This window comes from Drosophila subpulchrella, unplaced genomic scaffold (assembly GCF_014743375.2).
Source record: "Drosophila subpulchrella strain 33 F10 #4 breed RU33 unplaced genomic scaffold, RU_Dsub_v1.1 Primary Assembly Seq178, whole genome shotgun sequence".
Taxonomy (NCBI): domain Eukaryota; kingdom Metazoa; phylum Arthropoda; class Insecta; order Diptera; family Drosophilidae; genus Drosophila; species Drosophila subpulchrella.
Window position 1 is genome coordinate 50,001 of NW_023665514.1, and position 6,278 is coordinate 56,278.

Sequence of the window (6,278 nt, forward strand, 5' to 3'; positions counted from 1 at the left end):
GCAGACATTTGAAAGATCTGTCGTCGGTACAAGACCATACGATCTGCATGTTATCTAGAGTTCAACCAATATAACGATCTTGCGATCGCTTGGTTTTAGCCTAATAAAAGCACATGTCCCATAAGGTTCATGTTTTAATTGCATGTATTAGCTCTAGAATTACCACAGTTATCCAAGTAACTGTTAACGATCTAAGGAACCATAACTGATATAATGAGCCTTTTGCGGTTTCACTTTTAATTCGTGTGTACTTAGACATGCATGGCTTAATCTTTGAGACAAGCATATAACTACTGGCAGGATCAACCAGAATAATGTTTTTATTCATATTTCATTCATATTTTTGAATAGAAATTAGCAATATAAATTTTATAGATTGTTTTCTATCGACGAATACGGCCATTTTTATATAGCATTCGTATACGTTTGTTGTTTTCACAATATATACTTGTTCCGCCACTAATAATAACAAGTTTTTTAATTATTGATGTTAAAAACACAATATTTTTTTTCGTAATACGTAATAATTTTCTTTATATTTGCATATTTCATTCTAAAATATCTTTTTTGTTCGACATACGTCATTATTGTATCCACACATGTACAATTTTTGTTTAACCAATATAAAATATTGAATTAAATCATTTGTATTTTGATGATAAATTTAAAATTTATCTGTATATATTCATATAAGACTCTTTGGTAATATATAATATAAAACCGAGCGCATATATGATATGTACGTTAGAAAAAATAATATATATATATATTATTTTCTTTTAATATAGGGACACCTCTTTTAATTTATCCCCGCAGGGAATTATCACATAACTCAGTATGTGATAATGGCAGACCAATATACATATATATCAAGATTATCAATACAAAATATATATCATTATTAGCCTGCCTCAATTGTAATTATTTATTTGGATTAACGATAAAGTTCGGAAACAATTTGTTATTCTATGTATAATAGAAACCTTGGCCTTTGTTTCAACATTATTATCTTTGGGCTTAAAATATTAACCGTGGAGCCAAGTCTCATATTCATAAATGAATAAAGAAACAAATTTGACGGATTAATATCTTCTCTACCGACAGACAGTATTTTGTCACGTCAATAGTAGATGGCCGGCCCATTGACCATCCTATAGTAGTTTTTGGACCCAATATCTTTAATTCGGGTATTTTCAATTGTCTTTGCCAATCAACCGTTTGGTACTCTCTCATATAATAAGAGAATACACATATAATTCCATTATATGGATATATCTTCATTATTTTATTTGCTACATCACCCTATAATAGTTTTTGAACCCGTCAACTTCAATTCGGGTATTTTCAATTGTCTTTGCCAACCATTTATATGGTATTCTCTATTATAATAAGAGAATACTAGTGTATATCCATTATATGGATATATCATCTTCATATTATTTGCTACACCACCCTATAGTAGTTTTTGAACCCATCATCTGCAATTCGGGTATTTTCAATTGTCTTTGCCAACCAACTATACGGTATTCTCTCTTATAATAAGAGAATACAAGTATATTTTCATTATATGGATATAATGCCATTTATTTTTCAATATCCATATAATTCATTTAGTTTTGTATGTACAAAACAAGTTTTCTTTATAGTATTGACAAAATCATATGTTTACGCATAACATAAGTTTTGACCAATACGAGGAGGGGCCCGCCAACGACCACCTCCCTATAGTAGTTTTTTACCCCACGCACTATTGCGTGCATGTTTACAGTACTAGTGCCAGCTATCATTTGGTTTATATATCGTGTTTCAGTGATATATGGGTAAATTCTACCATTTATTCTTATGTATATGGCATTTCTATGCCATATTTATATAATTCATTCATATCTTAATTTATATTTATTATATTATACATTATTATGCCTTATAGGTATTATACCTATAAGCCATATCCATACGATTCATATACTAGTGCAGCCCCTCACTAGGTTTATATATCTCATTTTAATTATATATTGGTAAATTCTATTATTTATTCTTGTGTATATGGCACTTATATGCCGCCATATCTATAAAAATGCATTTATATTTCAATGTATATTTTCTATATTATACATTATTATGCCTTAAAAAGTTATTATACCTACCATAAGGCGATATCCATACGATTCATTTATATAAAAGATATATGTATAATTTTCTATACATAATTTTTTTTTATGAATATATGGGTTTCCTAAGCATATCCATATAATACATTTAGTTTTATATGGATTAGATTGGTCTTCTTTATTGTATTGCCAAACTCATATTGATAAAATAAGTTTGAACAATAAGAGGATCAGCCGCCAACCAACCAACCACTGCTACCATTGGAGGAACATATACTTACTTTTTATATGTCCTCTTACTTGAATGGTCCTCTCTTTACTTGAAAATTTCATTACCATAGGAATCTATTTATACATGGAATATGATTTCCACTACTTTTTCGCGTCACTAATAATTAATATGACGATACAGACTTGCTACCATAACATAAGTCTTGAACAATAATAGGAGCAGCCGCCAACCAACCACCAACCAACCAACCACTGCTACCATTGATAGTAATTTTATATGTCCTCTTTACTTGAATTTCAATACCATAGGAATATTTATACATGGAATATGTTTTGCCACTACTTTTTCGCGTCACTAATAATATGACGATACAGTCTTGCTACCATAACATAAGTTTTGAACAATAAGAGGAGCAGACACACCAACCAACCAACCGCGCTGCTACCATTGAAGGAACATATACTTATATTTATATAAGTCCTCTTTACTTGAATGGCCTCTTTACTTGAATTTTCAATACCATAGGAATATTTATTTATACATGGAATATGTTTTGCCACTACTTTTTCGCGTCACTAATAATATGACGATATAGACTTGCTACCATAACATAAGTTTTGAACAATAAGAGGAGCAGACACCAACCAACCAACCGCTGCTACCATTGAATGAACCATATATACAAACTTTTATATATGCCCTCTTTACTTGAATTTTAATACCATAGGAATATTTATACATGGAATATGTTTGCCACTTTATCATCGCGTCACTAATAAGATGACGATACATTTTGTTTGTTCAATATTTACTTATATATTGATGTTTCCAATTTAGGTCTTTTATATTTCTTCTTCCCTACCTTACACACCACAAACAAAGTGGCGTGCGATGCTGCAAGCAAGCATAATGATTATGCCCGCTTTGCAACATCTTTATTATCGAATCATCAAGCAAAGGATAAGCTTCAGTGGATCGCAGTATGGCAGCTGCTCAACCACTTACAACACCTTGCCTGTTACAAAAGTCGTTTACAATTGATTCTAGGCTTTGTCATTGTATTAAATAATGCTTTTATATGTAACTAGCGCGGCATCAGGTGATCAAAGATCCTCCCAATTTACTATGTTACAAATTACATTGGCATCACATCCATTGTCGTTTATAAAGTAAATTATAAACTTTAAATGGTTTAGAAGCCATACAATGCAAATTGCCCCTTATTTATCATTGCAGTCCAGCACGGATACGACCTTAGAGGCGTTCAGGCATAATCCAACGGACGTAGCGTCATACCACTGTTCGCTCGAACAAGTATTGTGCCATTGGTCCGTACCTGCGGTTCCTCTCGTACTACGCAGGAATGCTGTCGCAACAACGTTTTTGTCATTAGTAGGGTAAAACTAACCTGTCTCACGACGGTCTAAACCCAGCTCACGTTCCCTTGCATGGGTGAACAATCCAACGCTTGGTGAATTTTGCTTCACAATGATAGGAAGAGCCGACATCGAAGGATCAAAAAGCGACGTCGCTATGAACGCTTGGCCGCCACAAGCCAGTTATCCCTATGGTAACTTTTCTGACACCTCTTGTTAAAAACTCTTTAAACCAAAAGGATCGATAGGCCGAGCTTTTGCTGTCCCTGTGTGTACTGAACACCGAGATCAAGTCAGCATTTGCCCTTTTGCTCTATGTGTGGTTTCTGTCCGCACTGAGCTGGCCTTGGGACACCTCCGTTATTATTTGAGAGATGTACCGCCCCAGTCAAACTCCCTACCTGGCAATGTCCTTGAATTGGATCATACCTGAGTAATTGGAGTTATACCAAATTTTCAAATCAAAAATACATAAATGCACCGTTTTATTAAAGAATTTGTTTGCGATTATATAACAAACTCGTGATACTTTGATCAAGAAGCTTGCATCAAAACCCAATACCATAAGATATAATAAATATATTCCGTATAATGGCTAGGAAATGATACACGTTCCATTTAATCAAGTAAGTAAGGAAACAATAAGAGTAGTGGTATTTCATTGGCGATACCAAACCGAAGTCTAATATCTCCCACTTATTCTACACCTCTTATGTCTCCTTACACTGCCAGATTAGAGTCAAGCTCAAAAGGGTCTTCTTTCCCCGCTAATTATTCCAAGCCCGTTCCCTTGGCTGTGGTTTCGCTAGATAGTAGATAGGGACAGTAGGAATCTCGTTAATCCATTCATGCGCGTCACTAATTAGATGACGAGGCATTTGGCTACCTTAAGAGAGTCATAGTTACTCCCGCCGTTGACCCGCGCTTACTTGAATTTCTTCACTTTGACATTCAGAGCACTGGGCAGAAATCACATTGTGTCAACACCCGCTAGGGCCATCACAATGCTTTGTTTTAATTAGACAGTCGGATTCCCCAAGTCCGTGCCAGTTCTGAATTGATTGTTAATTGATAATCGTTTATAATTAATAAGAACTAATTGGTTTAACCCAATTAGTATTCTTAAAAATTTTAGCAAGAAAGTTCCACAATTGGCTACGTAACTAAACTATCCGGGGAACAAGTGACCAACATAAATGCCAGACACTCTATTTACCCAGAACGAGCACATAAACCATGTTATTGTTTCCCAATCAAGCCCGACTATCTCAATCTTCAGAGCCAATCCTTATCCCGAAGTTACGGATCTAATTTGCCGACTTCCCTTACCTACATTATTCTATCGACTAGAGACTCTTCACCTTGGAGACCAGCTGCGGATATTGGTACGGCCTGTTGAGAAGTTTGCGTGTCCCCACCATAAATTTTCAAGGTCCGAGGAGAAAATATCGACACAACAGTATATGTCATGCTCTTCTAGCCCATCTACCATATCTCTCTGCGAAAGACTTCCATGGTAGTACGGCTATAAAACAGAAAAGAAAACTCTTCCGATATCTCTCGACGGCTTCTTTATGGTCGTTCCTGTTGCCAGGATGAGCACGAGGCCCATATTTAATAACAAACGGATACTCAACAGGTTACGGAATTGGAACCGTATTTCCCTTTCGTTCAAAATTATTCAAGTATATTAATTAGCTTGATTTATATAATATAATTATATTTGTATGGCATTTGTGTTTTACTTGAAAATTTTCGGCTTTCGCCTTGAACTTAGGACCGACTAACTCGTGATCAACCACTGTTCACACGAAACCCTTCTCCACTTCAGTCCTCCAAGGTCTCATTCGATTATTTGCTACTACCACCAAGATCTGTACCAATGGCAGCTCCATGCAGGCTTACGCCAAACACTTCTACGCATACCATTGTACCTTCCTACTCACTAAAGTTTCAAAATTTATATCACAAGTAATATAAATCATCTACTTTAGCGGTAATGTATAGGTATACAACTTAAGCGCCATCCATTTTAAGGGCTAGTTGCTTCGGCAGGTGAGTTGTTACACACTCCTTAGCGGATTTTCGACTTCCATGATCACCGTCCTGCTGTTTTAAGCAACCAACGCCTTTCATGGTATCTGCATGAGTTGTTAATTTGGGCACGTAACATTACGTTTGGTTCATCCCACAGCGCCAGTTCTGCTTACCAAAAGTGGCCCACTGGGCACATTATATCATAACCTTGAACTTCATATCAAGAAAGTTAAGGTTCTTACCCATTTAAAAGTTTGAGAATAGGTTAAGATCGTTTCGACCCTAAGGCCTCTAATCATTCGCTTTACCAGATAAGATTATTTTATATAACATTAAAATGCACCAGCTATCCTGAGGGAAACTTCGGAAGGAACCAGCTACTAGATGGTTCGATTGGTCTTTCGCCCCTATACTCAATTCTGACAATCGATTTGCACGTCAGAACTGTTTCGGTCTTCCATCAGGGTTTCCCCCTGACTTCAACCTGATCAAGTATAGTTCACCATCTTTCGGGTCACAGCA

The 6,278-nt window shown here is 35.6% G+C and overlaps 1 non-coding gene and 1 pseudogene across 1 annotated transcript in view; both read right to left on the bottom strand.

Moving 5' to 3' along the window:
* LOC119559130 overlaps positions 1-313 on the bottom strand; it is a 1,995-nt gene extending 1,682 nt beyond the window's left edge. Inside the window, exon 1 of the ribosomal RNA XR_005220687.1 lies at positions 1-313. This exon is cut by the window's left edge and continues 1,682 nt beyond it. This is a non-coding gene — a ribosomal RNA (small subunit ribosomal RNA).
* Positions 314-3,284: 2,971 nt separating this feature from the next.
* LOC119559135 lies at positions 3,285-6,278 on the bottom strand (annotated as a pseudogene; the record flags this gene model as incomplete).